We start from the raw sequence: 23,498 nt of genomic DNA on the forward strand, positions 1-23,498 counted from the left end.
TCAAAGACATGCACGTATTTTGAAAATCTCTATCGGGATGATAGCGTGATTAGTAAGTCTGTTTTCGCTATCTAGCACGCAGCATGAAGGTAACGTGCATACGCGGGACTTTGAAATCAGTTGAGTGGCCCGGATGTTACTCGGGAATTTGTTGGAAATGTGAGACGCCATGCGAGCCCACGACTACTGAGGTACGGTGTATTCGGGAGTTGTTTCTAGACATGATGCAGTTCTTAAATGAGATACGGTACTTTGTGAGTCATATACTAAGCGATCCCTTTCTGCTATTTTAGCTCCGGAACGGGATTAAAACAGGCACAGTTTTGAGGATGGTGAGAACTGCATGGTTTCGATCTATGCGTAGGTGTCACTTAGGGGTCTATCGCACCGGGAGAAGGGACCGCCCGCTATGTGTGCGGCGGTCCCGCATGTACAATTAGGATGCGCTCGCCACACTGGCGGGCGCATCCCACATTCTTTGCATTGCGGCGGGCGGTGCTGTCAGCAGCACCCGCCGCAAGGCAAAAAAGGCATCTGTGCCCCCATGTGCCCACCCACCTTCCAAAATCCTGGGGGCCCACGACAGATCCCCAACTGCAAAAACTGCATGCCTCTCTGTGGCGGTATTGGGCTGGTTCCCGCAGCCATTGTAATATGGATGACAGTGTCAAACAGACACTGCCACCATATTCAACCCTTTTCCGCCCGGTTGACTGGTCGACCGAGCGGAAAAGCGGCGGATGGTCTCCCGTCTGCCGCGGTACCCCCACCATCATAGTATGGCGGTTAAATGGGAGGCGGGCGGGAGATTCTGTCGGGCAGATCGCCACCGCCATGCGGGCAGTGGCGATCCGCTCAACATAGTAATAGGCCCCTTAGTCTTTATTTGATTACTGGTAGTAGCATTTCTAAAGGGTGCCTTATTGAAGATTGATTGGTTCATTTCTAGATCTTTATTGTGGCTGAAAACACCAAATCACTACTCCAGATAGTGAAGAGGTGAGCATCCTATTTTTTGGCACATTGGTATATAATCCAGTTAATGGATCCTTTCCGTAGCACAAGAGGTGACGGTCGACACGGGTTCACTCTTTGGGTCTTATTTCTCTTTTGGTTTTGAACACAGGCGGGCTTGCCTTCACATGTTTTTGTATTTGTTTAGGCTGACTTTTAAAGTTTGGTTTCTTGGGGACTGTATTACGGTCTCTCTGGCCTTACCTCTTTGGTTGTATAACAGCACACACTAGTGGGTTGCTTCTGTATTTGATGAGCTTGGTAAACTCAGGCACTGATATTGTCTTGATGGGACCGATATGTTTGTCCTGTATATCCTTTGTTCATTTGTTGATGACATTTGGCATTTTGTTATCATTAGCTTTATAAAATCCTATTGTATCATTTACAGTACTCCCCTGACGAAGGGATTTACTGAAATGCATTGGGATATGTAACGACTTTGTTGGAGCAGTGAAGTACAAGAAAACAAACAAGAAAATAAACAAGAAAACTAAAATTGCAATCTGATGAAAGAGCTTTTGTTGTCATATTTGTTATGATTTATGTTACTGTGAAAGTGAATAGAGCTACAATTCAGTACTTTTTGAAAAAACTATTTTGAAAATATACTGTTTTGAATATGATTTTGGAAAGGTTGGTTTAGATATATTTCAAAATCAATGCATCGCAAGGGCATGTGAATAGTGCACCTTTATATGCAACAGGCTCTGTTTGCACTCATAGTAGTTCACACCAGAGGCCATTTACCATCAGATACTGCATATATTTACCCTTTCATCTCACTCTAGATAGGATGTTAAAGGGATGGGCGGCGGGGGCAAATTCCGCTACATAGCGGAATCAGAGTTTTTGCCCTAACTCCGCACACCAAGAGGAGCGCAAAGTTGTGAAAACACTGAAAACTCCACTGGTGGAGCAGAGTTCACCACCCACACCAACATTGTGCTATATACTTTGTGGATTGGAGGTAATTCAACAAGCTACACCAGTGCGCAATTTTGTATCACCAGTCAAATTATAGTGGACATCAACTTTGGCATCATGCGAGGCATACAGCATATCTGTCAACTCACTCACATCTGATAGATGTCGCCCTCTTTTCACTTGCATTTACCCCCCAACAAGCTAAATTCTTCCATTGACTTTAATGGAATCACCCATTTTTTAAACCTTAAACGTCCTCCAAAAATTGTTTGTTTCCTATTTAACGCAATTAGATCATCTTCCTAAAGATTTCACATAACCCGCATTTTTAAGTCAAGAGGTTGACAGGTATGCATTAGCCAATGAAATGACACCATTATTCAGACCCTTTGAACAATCATACGTAGTTTGGCAAAATACACTACTCACATTCCTTAGATCATCCTAATGGGGTGAAACCTTAGAACGATATTTACAATCATAGTGTGAGTTAAATCGAACTGCTTCACTCCTACACACTACTTTGTTTAATAATGTGCATAGCCCCAAAATCTTCAGGGAAGCTCTTGAAAAAACATCCACTCCTTATAGAACTTCACCTTACATAGCACTTGTCTATAGCGCTCTATAACAAGTATTTAATATGGGAATGTGAATAGACATGCACTGATGGATAAACTATTATGAACACTGTTGGAAACGGCCCTTTTTGCAGGGTTATCCCCAAACTTTTTGGGTTTTTCCTCCTTTATTTTTTCTGACCCGTGGTTGTTGGCAATAGGACTCTGGGCACTTTACCACTGCTGATCAGTGCTAAAGTGCATATGCTCTCTGTATAAATTGTCATATTAATTGGTTATCCATGATTGGCATATTTGTTTCACCTGTTAGCCCCTAGTAAAGTGCACTGCGTGTGCCAGGGCTGGTGATTCAAATGCTACTAGTGGGCTGCAGCACTGATTGTGCCACCCACAGGAGTAGCGCTAAAATGATGTCTTAGGCCTGCTTGCAGTGACTATGTGCAGTCCAGGACTGCCATGTCGACCTGGCCAGTGCACCCACTGACCAGGCCTTATCCTTCACTTTCTGTACATGTCAGGCATCCCTATAGTGGCCCTAGGTACCCCCCTGGGCTGGGTGCAGTGTATCTGAAAGGTAGGGCATGTACTGAGGTGTGTAACAGGCCCTGGTAGTGAATTACAGCCATTTTCGTTTTTCACTGCTGAGAGGCTATCTTGCCCATAGGATAGAATGGGGAAGGCTGTTTACATGCCTATCTTCCCATAAGGGCAAGATAGAAAATCCAAATTTGGTATCTCTGTGTTCAGAATTTAATTATACATCTTTTTAGCAAGATGGTTTTTAAATTCACTGTGTGAGAATAGCACTTTTTAGAAAGTAGCTATTCTCCTGTTTAACCTTCCTGTGTGCCTGTGTGCTGGTTGGCTGACTGGTGTCATGTGATGGGCTGGGTGGCTCCAGGAGCCTGGATGAGTCAGCAGCAGGGTGAATAGGGAGATCTGCTTTAGATGGGTGGGAGGAGTAGTCCCTGGGTTTGAATAGGGCTGCCCCTGCCAACACAAAGCTGGCTCCACCCCCTGCTGGCCAGGCTGAGGACTCTGCCTCTGCTGGCACAAAGAAGGCTCCACCTCCTGCTGAGCGTCTAACGACCCTGCCCCTCACTCTGAAAGGAACCAGGTGCTCCAGGGCAGAGCACACCCAGGAACCGGTTTGAGCAGGGGAATCCCCCCACTGGAACAAAGAGAGACAAAGACTTGGAGGGGTATAAGAAGAGGACCCCAGACACCTACATTTTAGATCACTTTGGAACTAAGAAGAAACCTCTGCCAAGGAGAAAGCTGAAAAGGACTGAAGAGGAGAAGACTGCCTGCTTGCTGTTTTGCTTTGCTGCCAAGGAGAGGGGAAGGACTTTGCTGTGTCCCCTTCTTTTGATTCTGATCTCCAAGGGCCTGAGAAGAGCTGGCTCCCTGTGAAGAAGTCCCAGGAACAAAAGGACTTCACCACCAGCTCCCCTGGAACTCTGCTGAGAGAGTTCTGACCTGCCTTGGAGTGTTTGCCCACTCTTGGGGCCTCAGGAGGTCGTTTTGCTGTGTTTTGGGAGCTGGGAAGCGGAAGCGTGAAAAGAAACAACTGGTACCCAACGCATCATCCGATTGCGTGTCGCAAGAACGAGAGTGCGTGGAAAATTTCATCGCGGCACCATCGCAACACGCAGGGTCCCCGCATCGCCGAGTGCGTCGAGCATCGTCCCGGTGCGAGAAGATTCCTGACGCTGCGAGGGTCGTCGCAGAACCAGTTTGCGGGCCGCACCACTGCCGGTGCGTGAAAAGTCTCCAGTCGCTGCGTGCGTCGACGCAGAGTCCCGTTCCGTGGCGCATCGAGAGTTGCGGCGCCGGAAGGCAACGCTGCGCCACGCATCTCACCACATCGAAGAGTGTCGCATCGAACCTGTGCATGAAGCTTCCCCCTAAGAAACCTACGCAACGAAGGCCAAAGTCATCGCATCCTCCCCTTACAGATCGGAGCCGGCGCATCCACCTCTGCTGCGTGAAGCAGGGCTGCTGCAAAGCCTCCCCAGGATCTCAGGAGTATCGCATCGCCTTTGCAAGCTTCCTTGTTATAGCTTTTGGGAACCTTATCGCAACTACAGGTTCTGTTGGGCACGAAAGTGTCGCATTTTGTGCATTGAGAGTCGCATTGTGCAGGACACTGACTTTTACATCCTGGAGTACTTTCTGCAAACTCTGAACTATCTTTAAAGTAACCTTTTTGAATTATATGTTGGTTTGTCTGTAGTATTTGGTCTTGTGAAGTTTTTAGTAAAGATACCTTATTTTTCTAAAACTGGTGTGGAGTAAATCTGTGGTGTTTTCACTGTGTTACTGTGAGTGTTGGTACAAATACTTTACACATTGCCTTTGATAGCCTAGACTGCTCAGGCCAAGCTACCTAGAGGGTGAGCAGGGGTTATCTTAACAGTGTATCCCCCTTTCCCTGACTAGAAGCAAGGGTCCCTACTTGGACAGTGGTACCTACCCTGCCAACTAGAGACCCCCAGATCTAACATTGGTGGTCAGCGGTGAGGATTGAACTTGTATTTGTACTTGACCCACAGTAATTGGTGTACATCACTAGTTTAAGTGCAGAGCAATAGACAACCACATACTGTATTATTTTTGATTCTATTTTTGAGTAACTCTTCAAGAGCATCATGTCTCAAGTGGCAACAAGTGAGAAGGCAGAATTGGAGTTTTCCATTGAGGATCTGTATTCATACGGAGTTGTAGATCTCAAGCGATTCTGCAAAGACCTTGGTTGCCCTGTGAAAAGCGGAGCTAGAAAGGAGGAGCTACAAAGAGTCTTGAAGGCCTGGTGGGAGGCTCAAGAGGAAGATGATGCAGATGAAGAGAATGGTTTTGTTCCCCAAGCTCTGCCCGTGGTCGGACCAGTCTCAAGGGCTGGCAGCTCCCATTCCAGTAGGAGTCTCACTCCAGAGGAGCTGGAGGAGAATCAAAGGGCAAGAGATCATGAGTTAGAAGTCATGAGGCTTGAGTTGAAGCTGATGGAAATGGAAACCCAAAACAAAATAGAAGAGAGCAAGAAGATGTATGCCTTGGAAGAATTGAAATTGACCTTGGCACATGAATTAAGAATGAGGGAGCTTGATTTGGAGCTCGAGAGGCTTGAGGCCATGAGTGTCTCAGCTGAAGAAGAATGGTTAGCTCAAGAAGTGAGCTTTGCTGAGTTGGAGGTGGAGTCCAGCTCAGATGGTGGCAGCAAGATTGTAATATCCAGTGCTGAGGGAGAGGTACAAACACCCAGAGATGTGGCGCCTAGCTTGAGGGAGGGGGTTGACATACACCAGGGGGTTCAGGTTTATGATGTAGTTCCAGTGGGGTGCTGTGTCCCTGAAGTAGATTGGGGAACTGGCACCGGGGACCATATTCCTAGTGGTGGGAGGGACACTCTACTGACCCTAGATGAGAGGTACAGGGAGAGGGGTTCCCCCATGGTAGAAACCTTGGTGTGTGAGTGTGAGGACCGCCCAGAAGGGTGTGAGTTGTGTGACAGAGACAGTCAGGTACTGTCTTGCCAATCTCAGGAGAGTGGTGTGAGGTACTTGTGTGAGGCACTGGAGGGTGAGGCAAACGGTAGCTTGGTTAACAACTGTGGGGGGCTGTGTGATTCATTTGTTGGAGAGCATATTTTAAGTCCCCGTTTTCCAGAGCTATGCCAACACCCGGTGGAGTGTGAGTTCTCTGGTTCCAGAGAGCTTGCATTGGAGGCAGACCTTTGGTTGGATGTCAAAAGGTCTGGAGAGGCATTGGGGAGTGATCCCAAAAGGAGTGGCCCAGATATCTTCCAGACCTGTGAGGTGGAAGAGGTTCAGTGTAGCCCGGTTAGGTCCCAGTATAGTGGGAGGGGTGTAGGGGCTCACGTCCTGTCTCAGTGGAGAAGGAGTGAGTGTGGGACTGTGGGTCCCAAGGTGCCCGAAACCCAGTCTCAGGGCCTGGAGGGTTCCTTAAGGGGACACCAGGTTGGGGGCCTAGACCGTGCTAGTAGGCCATTTGAGGAGGATCTCCTAGTGTCAGGAGAACCTGGAGCCTCTGTAAACAGAGCTCCAGTGGTTCTGGTGTCTGGCGGTATCGCTCCAGTTGGGAGGGTGCAGAAGTCCAGACTGAGGGGTGTTAGGGGGATGTGTTCCCCAGTGGGAGAACCAGTGGGTCAGGGACCAGCCAGAAGGGCTGAGTCCCCTAGGAGTGACCATGGTGACACCACTTCTGTCCTGGGGGATCTTCACGCACTGTCAGGTGGACAGGGGCCGGGAGATCTGCGCCAGGCAGACTGTCACGAGACACATGAGTCATGTGTCACCCTCGGAGAGCTACTGTGTGAGTCCCCAGAAGTCCTGGCATGCCAGGCAGGTGTGCAACCGCAGGGTTTAGTCCCTGGGTTGGGAGGCCAGGTTCAGGATCTGCCTGACCTGGGGGGAAGGACATCTGTAAGCAGTGTCCTGACCGGTTTGGCTTCCAGGGGTACCCCTCCAGTGGGGAGGGTGCAGCTCTCTGGAAGGGGGTGCAGAGGGAGAGAGTCCTCGCCTCTGACCCCGGTGCAACCTGAGGGTTTCGACCCTAGGTTGGGAGACCAGTCGCTGGAGAGAGGTCCTGAACTGGAGGGAGGGACATCTGTAAGCAGTGTCTCTACCAGTTTGTCTTTGAGGTGTACCGCTCTGAGTAGGAGGGTGCAGAACTCTGGAAGGGGTTGCAGAGGGAGGGAGTCCTCGCCTCTGACCCCGGTTCACCTGGAGGGTGTAGACCCTAGGTTGGAGGGCCAGGTCCGGGGTGTCCCCCCTGACCTGGGATCCCAGTTGCAGGATAGAACCCCTGAACTGGTGGGCGAATGGTGCAGGACACCTGCCACAGGTGCCCTGACTATTCTAGAAGGGGGTACCGCTCCAGGTGGGAGGGTACAGAGCCCCAAGGAAGAGGAGGACCGGGTGTGGAACAGTCCATCCCAGCCTCCTGTCCAGCCACTGGATACAGGCCCGGGGCTGGTGGGTCAGTGCCAGGTTGTCAGACCAGACCTGACAGGAAAGGAAGTGGACAAAGGGTGCCCAGCACCTGGGGCTACTGCCCCCCACCTTCTGATACCACAGGGGTTTGAGGGCCCTGAGAGGCATAAGGCCTGGGTCTCATCCCTGACCACTGTCACTGGTCACTGCGGCTTGCTGTCTGTCTGTTGGGACACACCTGTGAGCAAGTTAAGGCTAGGTGCTGCACAGGTGGTGTCCACAGGTGAAGAGAAGGGTTCCACATGGGTTGGCTTGGTGGACCCTGAGAGTATGGATGGAGAGATCCAACCGGGTTCAGGAAGGCGTAGAACAGGAATAGTGCCCTGCTGTTTGGGCCAGTTTCCGTGTTCTATCGCCCTAAGCAGGGAATCCCATCGAGGTATCGTTTGGTCTACCCTGGCTTTAGGCTGGAAGGGGGTTGTGTTGGGAACGGCCCTTTTTGCAGGGTTATCCCCAAACTTTTTGCTTCTTCCTCCTTTATTTTTTCTGACCCGTGGTTGTTGGCAATAGGACTCTGGGCACTTTACCACTGCTGATCAGTGCTAAAGTGCATATGCTCTCTGTATAAATTGTCATATTAATTGGTTATCCATGATTGGCATATTTGTTTCACCTGTTAGCCCCTAGTAAAGTGCACTGCGTGTGCCAGGGCTGGTGATTCAAATGCTACTAGTGGGCTGCAGCACTGATTGTGCCACCCACAGGAGTAGCGCTAAAATGATGTCTTAGGCCTGCTTGCAGTGCCTATGTGTAGTCCAGGACTGCCATGTCGACCTGGCCAGTGCACCCACTGACCAGGCCTTATCCTTCACTTTCTGTACATGTCAGGCATCCCTATGGTGGCCCTAGGTACCCCTCTGGGCTGGGTGCAGTGTATCTGAAAGGTAGGGCATGTACTGAGGTGTGTAACATGCCCTGGTAGTGAATTACAGCCATTTTCGTTTTTCACTGCTGAGAGGCTATCTTGCCCATAGGATAGAATGGGGAAGGCTGTTTACATGCCTATCTTCCCATAAGGGCAAGATAGAAAATCCAAATTTGGTATCTCTGTGTTCAGAATTTAATTATACATCTTTTTAGCAAGATGGTTTTTAAATTCACTGTGTGAGAATAGCACTTTTTAGAAAGTAGCTATTCTCCTGTTTAACCTTCCTGTGTGCCTGTGTGCTGGTTGGCTGACTGGTGTCATGTGATGGGCTGGGTGGCTCCAGGAGCCTGGATGAGTCAGCAGCAGGGTGAATAGGGAGATCTGCTTTAGATGGGTGGGAGGAGTAGTCCCTGGGTTTGAATAGGGCTGCCCCTGCCAACACAAAGCTGGCTCCACCCCCTGCTGGCCAGGCTGAGGACTCTGCCTCTGCTGGCACAAAGAAGGTTCCACCTCCTGCTGAGCGTCTAACGACCCTGCCCCTCACTCTGAAAGGAACCAGGTGCTCCAGGGCAGAGCACACCCAGGAACCGGTTTGAGCAGGGGAATCCCCCCACTGGAACAAAGAGAGACAAAGACTTGGAGGGGTATAAGAAGAGGACCCCAGACACCTAAATTTTAGATCACTTTGGAACTAAGAAGAAACCTCTGCCAAGGAGAAAGCTGAAAAGGACTGAAGAGGAGAAGACTGCCTGCTTGCTGTTTTGCTTTGCTGCCAAGGAGAGGGGAAGGACTTTGCTGTGTCCCCTTCTTTTGATTCTGATCTCCAAGGGCCTGAGAAGAGCTGGCTCCCTGTGAAGAAGTCCCAGGAACAAAAGGACTTCACCACCAGCTCCCCTGGAACTCTGCTGAGAGAGTTCTGACCTGCCTTGGAGTGTTTGCCTACTCTTGGGGCCTCAGGAGGTCGTTTTGCTGTGTTTTGGGAGCTGGGAAGCGGAAGCGTGAAAAGAAACAACTGGTACCCAACGCATCATCCGATTGCGTGTCGCAAGAACGAGAGTGCGTGGAAAATTTCATCGCGGCACCATCGCAACACGCAGGGTCCCCGCATCGCCGAGTGCGTCGAGCATCGTCCCGGTGCGAGAAGATTCCTGACGCTGCGAGGGTCGTCGCAGAACCAGTTTGCGGGCCGCACCACTGCCGGTGCGTGAAAAGTCTCCAGTCGCTGCGTGCGTCGACGCAGAGTCCCGTTCCGTGGCGCATCGAGAGTTGCGGCGCCGGAAGGCAACGCTGCGCCACGCATCTCACCACATCGAAGAGTGTCGCATCGAACCTGTGCATGAAGCTTCCCCCTAAGAAACCTACGCAACGAAGGCCAAAGTCATCGCATCCTCCCCTTACAGATCGGAGCCGGCGCATCCACCTCTGCTGCGTGAAGCAGGGCTGCTGCAAAGCCTCCCCAGGATCTCAGGAGTATCGCATCGCCTTTGCAAGCTTCCTTGTTATAGCTTTTGGGAACCTTATCGCAACTACAGGTACTGTTGGGCACGAAAGTGTCGCATTTTGTGCATTGAGAGTCGCATTGTGCAGGACACTGACTTTTACATCCTGGAGTACTTTCTGCAAACTCTGAACTATCTTTAAAGTAACCTTTTTGAATTATATGTTGGTTTGTCTGTAGTATTTGGTCTTGTGAAGTTTTTAGTAAAGATACCTTATTTTTCTAAAACTGGTGTGGAGTAAATCTGTGGTGTTTTCACTGTGTTACTGTGAGTGTTGGTACAAATACTTTACACATTGCCTTTGATAGCCTAGACTGCTCAGGCCAAGCTACCTAGAGGGTGAGCAGGGGTTATCTTAACAGTGTATCCCCCTTTCCCTGACTAGAAGCAAGGGTCCCTACTTGGACAGTGGTACCTACCCTGCCAACTAGAGACCCCCAGATCTAACAAATACACAATTCGCATTTCTCACACATTGCTTGCAATAATCTTTGGCTTCAAGTAACAACCTTCCTGGAAACATGTGCCTGCAACCCACTCAAGCTGGACTCGGCCTTTACCTTATATAACATGGAGTACTGCTTATACCTGTAACATTACTGGTAGGTGAAATGTGAACCACATAACTTTCACTGTGTGCAGCTCTAGGGCCTATGCCATTTACATTATATGCATCTGCCCATGTACAGACAGTACATCTAAGCTGTATATGACTGTAGGCCCTTACCTACCAACTTTGTTTTTAGAAATGTTATTGTTTATGGAGTAATGGGAAAAGCAGTGACTTGGATAATGTCATCATCAATGATGTCTTTCAAGATTACATCAATGAGGTAATCAATAGTGCAATTTAACTTGTCATCAGAGATGTCATATGTGAGGTCATAAGCAGTACATGAAAGGGCACAAGTTATGAAGAGTTCACTAAACTATAACAGCAAATGTCAGTGACTTTTCATTTTTTTAAATGGCAGCTCTTAGCTCATTTCAGGATATCTATATATCACACCTAGATCAAGACCGCCTTGCTGTCGAAACGCATAACAACTGGTTATTAAACCTGCACAGCAGCAGCATCACTTGAGTGTGCATTTCATTATATTCTTTCATGTGATATATATCTATATATGGAATAAATCCCTTGTTCTCTTGCTTTCCTTTGGATTTGGTAGAAAAAACAGAAACAGGCTCCACTTTTGCTGGTGCATATATGTTTTATTTGGCGTGCGGCTGAACCAATTAGCCCAGTACTAATTTGGAAAGCAAAGGTACGGTTCACTCAGTAAATCCAGGTAAATACTTGTCTATTCTGAGTCTCAGATCATTACCACTTCACCATTGGGTTTTGACCTCACAGGGCCTTTCTCACGGTATATCCCTCCCACTTTAGCCTATTATGAGGCATTGTGGGATTTGAAATTTTAAGCTTAATCAGCTAGAAATTGTGAAAACACATGTTGTTTGAAGAGAATATTATTCTATGCTTGATGATACAGCTCCCTCTGTCCAAAAGCAATTCTCCTCCACTTCATGGAAGCAAGAGCATTTTTAATGCTCTAGCTTCAACGAAGCAGAGCAGAGCAGAGTTTGCTATGGCATCGCCATAGCAAACTGCATTGTCCCTGGGGTGGGCACCCCAGGATATTGCTGGAACTGGCCCTGGGGGGTGGCGGTCGCCAGGGCCATGCATTGCTCCAGGAGGGAGGGTCGTACGGTCCCCTCCCATCTTGTATATAGCCCCAGGGAGGATATGGTCCCTGAGGCTGCAGGAGAGGCCGTAGGGCCTCCCCTGCTGTTTTTAATTTTTATTAAAGTATGTGCCCCGGAGAGGTGGTGGTCCCCAGGGCAGGGGGAGGTCTACGAGGCCCCCATATATTGTAAATTAGTCCCAAGGTGATGGTGATCCCCGGGGTGGGGGGTCCATGAGGCCCCCCACATAATAGAAAATAGCCCTAGGGAGGTGGCGGTCCCCCGGTAAGAAGGGTCCGTGAGTGCCCCCCATATTGTTGAAATAGCCCCGGGGAGGTGGCAGTCCCTGGGGCTCCGGGCGAGCCCAGTGGGCCCGCCTGCATTAATTATGTGCAGTGTCCCAGAAAGGTGGTGGTCCCAGGGGCTTTGTTGAGCCCTAGGAGGGTATATTAATCATATGCCCCCGGGACCTGGCCCACCCGGGGTTATTTTAAAACAAGCACAGTAGCCCGCCCTTGCTTCTTAAAAAAGATGTTGCAACGAATTCGCAAATATCTCAAATATTGCAAATATGAAGCTTTTTTTTTAAAAAAAATTAAAAATGCTTTTATACCGTGGCTGGGTCCCAGGGTATCCTACGACCATAGTTTGGTTTTTTTTCTTTATTTTCACTGTTTTTTGGGGACTCAGTGATGCTGAGCACCCAGATGGCTGCCAATACTTCCTGGTTGAAGTGTTGACAATCAGAGCAGGGCATTTTACTGCAATAGCTTTTCTCTGTTTGCTAAGACTTCCCAACCAGAGCTATCACTATAATTTTTGGCTTACATTTCTCAAAAACAACAGACTTGCACCAAATAGGCAAAAGGCAATTTCTTGAACCAACATCTACCTCCCTGCCAAATTTGGTGTAAGTCTGTTCAGCAGTTCGGGCTGTCCGTGTGGCTAAAGGTTCCTATGAGAATTAACATTACAAACACACCCTTATTTTGTGTCTCAAATTCTTGGTCCCCACTGTATGGATCACCCCCAATGTTTCCCTCACAACCAGAACCTACCTCTTAACTTTTTGGGGAATATTTTATGAAGATTGGTGAAACAACGCCAAATTTATAGCCATGTCAAAAAAGACTATGAAAACTAGATCCTAACTATAACTACCTACTAGCGACCTGTGGCTCAGGATTGGGGCACACTTCCTTGGTGCTGGGTGCTGCTACTCTGGAGCCCCTCGTATCAAATTTGCCAAACAAACTCTGTAAATAGCTACTGCACTTTTTGAGGTTGTGCATAAATATATATTTGTCCAAATGTGCCAACGTTACATGCAGTGTGAAAACCTGCAGGTTTCAACCTTTTGGTCTTAGTCACTGGCAAGTATATATATATAAAGTTAAATGTTAAAGTGTAGTTATGGTTAGCTTTGAATATAACAACTTAACATATATTTTGAAAATGCTTTCACATTTACTTAAGAAGACACATTTAAAGAACCATTGTGGTTACAAATTCTTACATTATAGGTAACTTTACAGTCAATAACTTGCACAACAGCTTTGCAAACCATAACTTGTGCACCAAATGCAATTCTAATGACCACACCCTTGATGTGAAAGATGCAAGGTTCATAAATAATCTTGCAGATGAGATTACACATTATGTTGACCTTAACTCTATGAAAAAGAACAGTGTGAGTTCAGTAATATTTGTTGGTTTCAGTATGTGTTGTTTTTGAATTATTTTGTACTTTTTACTGTGAGTGCACAAGCAGTGAATTTTCTGAAATATGTTTTTCAGGGTTGGTATGGGAGTGGATTGGATTGCCGGGAAAACCACAACTCACAAATGTTAATGGTTTTTCAATTTAAATCCATGACCCTAACTGTACTTGAACTTTACTTTTTCAAGTGACTTTGTGAGGATTTTTAAACATGTAATTAAATTGCATAACTAAAGCTAACTGTGACTTCACTATTGCCTATTTGATCCAGTGTATTTGTGTTTTTTAGAGCCTATATTACATTTATATTCTATGAAACGGTAGAAACCCTTACTCCGCTGCTCATGGGCTTTGGCTTTGGGCAGTGCAGGTTCACTGCATGGCCTTGCCTATGTCCAATCCCTGCACCTAACCCATTAGACCCTTCTCCTAGTCCACAATGGGCAGCCACCCTCTGATGCACACAGTCTTTGGCCTACATTGGGCTCTGCACCTTGGCCAACCAGTCCTCAAAGGCTATTCACAGCCATTCACAGCAGCTGTTGGTGGCAGAGCCTGGATTTAGTTTAGTCCAAGGCACCCAACCCAACTGTGGGTGGCCAAGTCCTGCAATGCATAGCCTTAGGGTGGGCATAAAAGTGTTTGGATGCAAGGTATGGCCTTTAGCCAGACCCAATGCCCATCCCACCATGGTCAGACAAGCTCAGGTAAGCAGGACTTTATGCTGTGGGCAGAACTGTTTGACCATATGTCCTGGCCCTTAGTCAGGCCCTGCACTGAAGCTCCCATGGGTGTCCAACTCCCACTGCACTTGGCATTCAGGCAAGGGAAGGGCCCTGTGCCCAACCCTCCATGGGCAACCAGCTCCCAAAGGACGTGCACAGTGGTGGTTGTCTGCTAAGCATTACTTTTGGCCAGGCCTTTTGCCCAACACACTGCACATGGTTCAAACCTGATTTGCATATCCTCAACTGTGCGCAACTAGGGTTGGCCATGGGCAGGCTCTATGACTGCCCTACTATCAGCTGAAAGTCACTAAACCTTGCTGTGCATGATTTTTAGCTCTGTGCAGCAGGGTTTGATCACAGGGCCTGGTCGAAGGCAGACCGTGTGCCAAAGCCACTATGGGCAGTCAAACACTGCTGCATATATCTTTCAGCTTAAATCACTTGGGCTACAGCGGGACCCTGTGCACAACCTCTATGAGGAGCCAACAACTGCTACACATGCCTTTGACCCAAGTGCAGTAGGGGGTTGAATGTAGGGTCTGGCTTTGGCCAAACCTTGTACCCAACCTGCTACAGGTGACTAACCCCCAGAATGCTTGACATCAGGCTAGTCAAAGCAGAAAGTGGCGAAAGGCTCTTGCCATCAAGCAGCCCTGCACCCAAACCTACGCATTTGGCCAACTAATGTGAATAGCCTTCGGTGGGCTAAGTGTAGACTGACCTATTTTTTTCTTTCTTTTTTTGTGTTTTCAGAACTCCCTCTTGGCATCCCCGAACCCTGAAAAGTTAGAAGGCAAGATTCAGAGCGCCTACAGTGTCTTCTGACCCAATGTCAAGTCCTTCTCCTCACAGAAGGTCCAACAAAGGCCCACATACTTGCTAGAGTTTTTGGACCCCAACACAGTAGGCACAGTGCTCATACAACTTTGGACCTGCACTGCAGTACGAGAACGGACCGGGGTGACTGCAAACCCATGATACAATTTGCCCCTTTTTATTTCTGTCTAAGGTGGAGTGCCTTTGGAAGTCTCCACCTGAGTCCTGAGATAAGGGAATGCTCCTTTATCGTTAAAGTAATTCATTTTTTTTCCAGGACTTAGCGACCATTCCTCTAAAGTCTGTAATGGTGGCTGCAATATTTTTCTTGAGTAGAAGCCAGCCATTAAAAGAGGTTTAGGTCTGCAATCGTGGCTTTAGTTTGGTATTCCATAATGAACGACGGGAGAAAACGCTCACTTGTCTAATCAGATTTAAAGATTTTATTTTTAATTTGGGCCTGTGAATCATCTATAAACCAAAGTTCATGAATTATCTGCGAATGGTCAAATATCTTTACCTTGATTGACAGATCACATACATTTTAAGGCTCTTGCGACAGTTTTCTAATTGTAAGTTCTTGAAAACTACTGAACTGATTACACAACAATAAGTGAAGGCACTTCCGTGATTAAAGTACTACTTTTATGCCAAGCACTGGCAACACTCTTGGGCAGCACCTTTGGCCTGTGCTGCAGTTGTTGAAGCAGGATGCATCACAGTGTGTTATGAGCGTATCACCTAAATAAAATAAAGCCCTGAGGATAAAGAAGTGGGGGCGTCTTTTTTCTTCTTTTCTTGTATCTCTAGATAGCTGGTTTTCCAAGTAGTGCTAATGTTAGCATGTTAGCAAGAGATGCTGGCATTTGCGTCTGAAAGGCTATATCTGGCCTCTCAACCACTGGGCTGTTTAACCTGTGATTGCCTACAAGGAGAAAAAAAAAGCAGAAAGGTAAGCGCAAAATTTTATTTTACTTTTCATAGCTCAGCACGTTGAACACTATGACATAGGATAACATCATCTATTTTTTCCCACACTTCAGTGATAGGAACTTCCAGAATCCATAGGAATCCACAAAATACCTACTGCCGAGCGATACCCCACTTGTCCCGATAAAAACACAGTCCCACTTGTGTGGCGAGGAATAGTGCACGCAGCATCAACAGATCAAGCCAATGTCAATGGGAGTCCCCAGCAAGGAATATCATTGACCTTAGATTGATCCATTGCGTAAAAAGTTTGTGATTTTAGTCAAAGTTTGAGGCTTGCAGAGTAAGCCTGGTGGGATCCACTCAAAGCCTGCTGCCCTGGAATCCCCTGGGTGTCTAGTTAGAAAAAATGTCTTTGGTTGGTAGGTTTCCATGGCAGCCATTCACCTTGGAAAGTAGGGCGATATTGGGATTTAGACCCACTCTCCTACCCATATGTAAAAGCAATACCCAGAAGAATCAAAAGTCCCCTTGCTTGCCATTGGGATATGATATTTTAGTTTGCATGAATCAGAAAGACTGTCGAGGTTTTAGGGTTGAGGGTGGGACATGATGTTTGGATGGGTCAGACCCACTCCATTATTTGATTTAAAATAATTCTGCCATACAGTGGGCAGAAAGACTGTTTGTACCTTTTGGTGTGGGAGTGTGGCCAATGCCAGAGTGCAACACCCACACTCCGTTCTTTTACCCCAAATGCAGAATCACTGGCTTTGTGTGGACTTTCTAACTTTCCCAACTGAGACAAACCTCCTATTTTTCCCCGGAAGCAGAAAAACACTATTGTCCCTTCTGGGTTGGGGCTATGGCTCGATTACAAGTTAGGCTGCCCCATCCTTTTGCTTGTTTTGATTATAGTTTGAATTCTCTGGTGTCTAGTGAGCCATCTGGACCCCTAGGGGCAAATTGGGGGCAAATTTGCATCTGCTCCGGGGTGTGCAGAAAGACTGGTTTGTCCCTTCTGTGATGGGGGTGTGGCCAACACAAGAGTGCAACACAAGCACCCCTTTCTTTCTCCTCAAATGCTAAATTCCTGAGGTCGTATTATTCATGTGGTGCAATTTTCTTCGTTGCACTGGGCACTCCATTTAAAAGGTGCGCTGGGCCCAATGAAGGAAAATGCCCTGTATTATGCTTAATGCGCTGGCCCCAAGGCAGCCGTGAACTCACGCTGCCCTGGGGGCAATGCATTCATGTGGAAAAGAGAGCAGCTGCTTTGAAGCCCCTCTGCGTTTTCACAGGACAGGCGGCAACCGGTTTGCACTTTGAAGGAGGATTAAATATCCCCTTGCAATCCCTGCTTCCTTAGACATGTACATAAGCCTCAGAAGCGGGGAGGGGCGATGGGACAAGACTCACAACAGGATATTGGCAAGGGAGTCAGCATTGGAGCATGTTTCAAAGGGAGAGTCATTGTAATAACAGCCTGCAGTATGGTATAGATCATGCCCATGATACCAAACTACATGTGCAACTCACTGGATGTGTGGCAGCAGGAGTGAATAGATCTTGAGACCACTCACTATACGCCAAACACCCAAACATCACCTGACTTGCTGCAAGAACCAACAGGGCAGGGTTGTAAGGCTATGACTGACAGGTCGCATATTATCTGTAACCTTCTTGTGTTGCATCCTGTTGGGAAAAGCAGTGCCATGGCAGCTTGAAGGACGGGCCTTCCAAAATCTAACACTTTCACTACTGTAGCACAGACTGCAGTGGGAGTAGCAAATCTCACCCCTCCAAAGTCCAATGCTTTTCCTACTGTCGTATAGACTGGAATGGAAAAAGTAAATCTTCTCTCCTCCAAAGACCAATTCTTGCCCTACTGTTGCACAGACTGGTGAGGGAATAGTAAATGTAACCCCCTCTGAATTCCTACTCTTTCCCTACTGTCACACAGACTTGAGTGGGATTAGTAAATCTTACCTCTCTGAAGTCCAACGCTTTACCTATAGTTGTATTGACTGGAGTGGGAATAGTAAATGTAACCCCTTTGAAGTCCAACACATTCCCTCCTGTTGTGCAGACTGGGGTGGGAATAGTAAATTGGTTCCCACCAAAGTTCAAAGCTTTTCCTACTTTTTTCAGTATTTTTAGAAAATGAGTTTTCGGGAGTTTTAAATTTGTAATATTGAATTTATTGTCTACATGAATTAGTAAATTAGCACATTTTTGCTAATTAATTGTTTTACTTTCTTATGGTATTAAATATTAGTGGAATTAGTGGAATTTATTTAATTTACATTATATTAAATCTGTATATTAGAATATTTATCATTTACTATTTTAACCTCAATTTATATTACAAAATCAATATTTTGGGATATCGTTTGGCAATATTAGTGTCAGGGCTCTTTTTTCCGATTTATTTGTACTTACCATTATAAGTATAGGGTCATGATATTTTGGTAAATGATATTTTGGCACGATATTTGTGTCAAGCAATAGTGTTTACCTTGATATTTTGCCAGTGATCCTCCCTTCTTGCACTTCAATGGGTAGCCTGAGGGCTGCTCCCAGCCCTTCCTCGCTTCAGAAGAAGCCTACCATGTCACTGCACATCTAGATCACACCTGGGCTTTCCTGCCCTTATTTTCACTCACCAGGCTGGGGCCAAACCCAGAGAAAAGGAAAGAACTGACCAGAACCATTGCAGAGTTAGACAAAAAAGTGTCCTCTACCCACAGGCTGGCACTAGACATAAAAGTGGCATTCCCAGGATCTAAGCTCAGAATATTCACGTGCCTGCAAAGTCTCGGAAGGAGAACTGCCTTGCTGTCCACAGCCTTAAGAAAGGCTGGACCTGCTTGCTTTGAATCCAGGACCCCACAAGTAACTCTAAGGGTCAGTTCACTCCACTCCTGTATCATTTACTGGGATACAACAAGTTCCAGAGGCCTTTCCTGCTTCCCAGCTGACCAAACCCAACTGCATCTGGCCTTATCCCCTCTGCAGGTGTCTGCGAGAGTGAGTCCTGACCCCATGATCCTGGACCCTTGGCTAGAGTCAGAGTGTTCTCCTTCCTGTTCATATGTAGATTTCACCGGATCAATGCAGAGCCATGCAGCTCCTAACCAAAGGCTTTATCGGTCTGACTCCAAGCGATGCAGAACCCCACAGAGACACTTCCCACTGCTCCTGACTGGAAGCCTCACTAGATCCATGGCAGATTGACCAGATTGACATAAAGGCCTGCGAGCCTCACAGTGCAGCTCCTCACCAACGGTGTTACTAGATCCAGTGCAGAGGGACACTGAGCCCCACAGAGCTGTGCAGTTCCCGAGTAAAAGCCTCACCAGATCAAACACGAAGTTAATCAGAGCTATGCAGGGCCCCTCAGAGCTGCCCCGCTCTGTCCTTACATCAAAGTATCAGATGTGTCAGAGATGCTGTGGATGATGTCATCAGTGATGTCATTTGAGATGTCATCAGTGATGTCATCAGGGCTGTCACTGACCATGTCATGATGTAATATGTGAGGTCATAAGCAGTAGATTGCGGGGCCCAAGGTATAGTTAACTCAGGTAACTGTAACAGCTGAATTTCTCTTGTTTTGTATGAGTAAAATCTGACCCTAACTTTAACGTCCCTGTAACCTTTGTTTTTTTTGTGAATTTTTAAGTTTTTTAAATTCCATTTGCTAACTATTATGTCCTTGTAACCTTTAGTTCTTTTCAGTGAATTTATAAGGTTTTTTTAAATGCTAATTCCTAACTATAGTGTCCCTGTGACCTTTGTTTTTTTGTTGAACTGCTCAAGTTTTTTAACTAGCAGTTATGTTTGCCAAGTGGTGGAGAAAGGGGACTGGGCCTGTGACCAGCTCTCAGAAATTCCGCTGTGTAGGACTTACAGGACGGTAGCAAGGTGGGTTTTTCAGCCCAAATGTCCCTCTGAAGCCAGGGGGACTTTATCCCCCAACTAGTAGTGCACCGGGAGGCACATTTGCAGAGGCGTGGAGAAAGGGGGCATGACCTCTGGCAACTTCTCAGCAATCCTGTTGTGTGGGACTTACTGGAGGTAACAGGTGGGGTAGCTTAATATAAGTGAGAGTATTTTTACTGCTCTCTCTTCCATGAAGCATAGCAGAGACTGCTATGGCTTGGTGGAAGCAGTGAGCCCGCCAAGCCATAGCAAACTGCAATGTCACAGGAGTGGGCCCTCGGGACATTGCTGGACCCGGCCCTGGGGGATAAGGTTCCCCAGGGCCTTGGGGGACTCCTGAAGGGGGACTATGCGGGCCCACCCCCATCATCCGTATAGCTCCAGGGAGGTGGTGGTCCCGAGGTCCGAGGGGCTGCAACAACTCCGTCATTACTTCATTTATGCCCCAGGGAGGTGGCAGTCCCTGGGGCTGTGTGGTGGGTGCCCCCCACGCATTATTTTAAATATAGCCCAGGGAGGTGGTGGTCCGCAGGGCTGCGAGGGGTGCGTGGCACCCCGCTCTTTAGTATATGAGCCCCGGGGAGGTGGCGGTCCTCCGGGCTGTGGAGGGCACATGGCCCCCACACTCCAGTATATTAACCCCGGGGACATGGCAGTCCCGGGGGCTGTGTAGGGGGGGCTAGAGCCCCCCATGCATTTAAATGTACTATAGCCCTGGAAAGGTGGCAGTCCCCAGGGCTGTGGGGGGCCATGTGGCCACCCGCATTTCAATCAATTAGCCCCGGGGAGATGGTGGTATTATTTCCAATTGCCCCCGGGAACATTTCAGCAGGATTTATTGAGGCACTGTGACTGTGGGACCCTCCCAAGAGTCCCAGGGGGTTTCAAACATTTTTTTGTGACCCTCCCAAAAGGCCCAGGGGGTTTCAAACCTTTTTTGTGTGACTCGGTTGAACTGAGTCACAAGATGGGTGGCAACACTTTCTGGATTGAAGTGTTGGCAGCCAAACAGATCTCCGGCAGATAGATCTGTGTAGGAAAGTTGTGGTATCACTGGGCCGAGACAAATTTTCTACCACCCAGCGTTCCCCCAGATCTCTCGATAAAAATGGGTAGGCCTGGTACCCGCTACAGGAAATGGGCCAAAACGTACTGTTGAGACTTCAAAATTATCTAGCACAAAATGACTTTGTTTTCTCCACCGTACGTTTTGGGCCTGGGGACCTGCGGAAATTCTGGGTGTGTGGAAGTTTGTGGCTCCCCACTAATTCCAGAATTTCCATCACAGAAATATGAGGAAAATTGATTTTCTTTTGACAAGGTTTGAGGTTTACAAGGGATTCTGGGTCACAGAACCTGGTGAGAGCCACACAAGTCACCCCATCCTGGATTTCCCTGGGTGTGTAGTTGTAAACAATGTACAGGTTGTCTAGGTTTCCCTAGGTGCTAGCTGAGCTATGGTCCAAAATCCACAGCTAGGCACATTGCAAACAAGGGCCAGTTTTCAGTGAAATAAAGTGATGTGTACACGTTGCGTTTTGGGCTGTTTCATTTCATGGGCACTAGGCCTACCCACACAAGGAAGGCACTATTCTTATCTGAAGACTTGGTGGAATGCTGGGTTGGTGGAAGTTTGTGGCTCCCCACTGATTCCAGAACTTTCCTTTTTTTTAATATAATTTTTATTTCATTATATACCTGGTACAATAACAATAAATACATTCTGTAGTAAAAAACCTAACATAAGTAGATTCTTAAAATGTTAATCGGAGATATTACAGAATCAAATGTGGCTTTATACAATTATATATATAGTACAAGATTATACATATTTAGGAGGCAATTCATTAATACATATTTAAAAACTAAATACAGCCCTGCCTGTCTATTGCTGGGAGTTCCTCCAACCCTTAATGGGGGCCCATATTTCCGACCCCAGCTCCCTCATCTTCCTCCCTCTCCGACTATATAAAGCAGATTCTATATTATGTATCCCCAGGAATCTAGACAGCCACATCTGGAACGTAGGAGCCAGGGCATCTTTCCAACTTGCCGCTAGCATTATATGCAGGACAGCCACTCCATCTTCAAAAAGTTGCTATCAATTCCTATTATCATTAGGGTAGGGGATAGGTTGATCTTTCTCCCTAGCAGCCCCTCCCAAAACTTTTCAATCTCTTCCTGAATTAAACTTAATTTATCACATTGATAAAACATATGCACTAAATTAGCAGGCCCCTCCAAACATCTTGGGCATTTATCATCATCCCTCTTATTCCACTCATATAATTTGGCAGGTGTATAATATAGGTTAAATAAAGTTTTATAATGTTGAGTTTTTAGATTTGTGGACCGAAAGATTTTCCCTGTCATTTGCAGTGCTTTGTCCACATCCACATCTGGATCGCCTAATTTCAACATCCAAGAGGCTTCAACTTTTTCTATATCATTTCGTAAACTTAATAATAGGGTACTATAAACCATTTTTTTTCCACCGCCTAATAAATAATCAATCAAATTAATTCTACTCTCTGGAAAAATCCGAGGTCTAATACCCATTAAAGTGTTATATATTTGTATATATTTAAAGCTTTGATTAACTTGTATGCCAAATTTCTGCTGAATAGTGCCGAAGCCTAGCATTTGATCCCCTTCCCAAATGTCCCCTATTCTTATAACTCCTTGCTGTTCCCACACTCTCCCCATCCTATCCTGACTAAATTGAGGAAATAAGCTTGAGATCCATGGGGGGTGTAAAAGTTTATTTTAGGGACTCCGATTGTTCTTTGCATCAGCTTACAAACCTCCCAGGCACTCTCCATTAATTTGTATTGCGTTTTTAAAAAATATCTTCTATTGGTTCTCCGCAACAAAAGACCTTTGGCTTCCCTACCCATCATCAGTTCAAAAATAGATGGAAGAGCCTGATTGCCATATGAGATATCTGTCTGATTTTTAGCAGAATCGATTAATATTGCCATTTAGCTGATCAAACAAGCCCATTGATAAAATCTAATATTGGGGATAGCCAGCCCGCCCTTCGCCTGTGGCTGGGAGAGATATTTCATGGACCGTCTTATTTTACCATACTGCCATATAAAATTCATAAATGTTGCCTCTATGGATTTCATTAAACCCTCATCAATAAGGTAGGGAATGGAACGAAAGAGATATAAAATTTTGGGGAGCATAGACATCTTCAGTACATTGGCTCTCCCTATTATAGTCAAATGTAGAGCATCTATTCTTTTTAGATCCGCCGCAATTGTTGTTAATAGCGGGTCAAAGTTGTCTTTTATGATTAATTCAGGTACAGGGTTCACTCTAACCCCCAAATAGACTGCTGATTCAGTACACCTTATATCATTCATTACGATATTACTGTTGCAGACTATTTGGGTCTTGCTTTCATTTAACATATAACCAGAGCACCAACCAAATTCACTTGCGATCTCCCTAATACTTCTCATAGCCCTATCTGGTTCGGGGCTAATTATTGCCAGGTCGTCGGCATAGGCCAGAAGCTCAGTCTCTATGTACAAAGCGAAAAGAATTGGTGAACAAGGGCAGCCCTGGCGCGTCCCCCTGGTGATACAAATTATTTCCGAGTTGCCTCCCATTAATTGAATTCTGGCCTTCGGCTCAGAGTACATGGCCTTAATGGCTCTCATTATTTTGGGTCCAAAGCCTCTCTGTTCCAATATCCCCCATAAATACTTCCATGTGACACGATCAAAGGCCTTTTCTGCATCTAAAAGGATCATGGCCA

This window comes from Triturus cristatus, chromosome 11 (assembly GCF_964204655.1).
Source record: "Triturus cristatus chromosome 11, aTriCri1.1, whole genome shotgun sequence".
Lineage (NCBI taxonomy): Eukaryota > Metazoa > Chordata > Amphibia > Caudata > Salamandridae > Triturus > Triturus cristatus.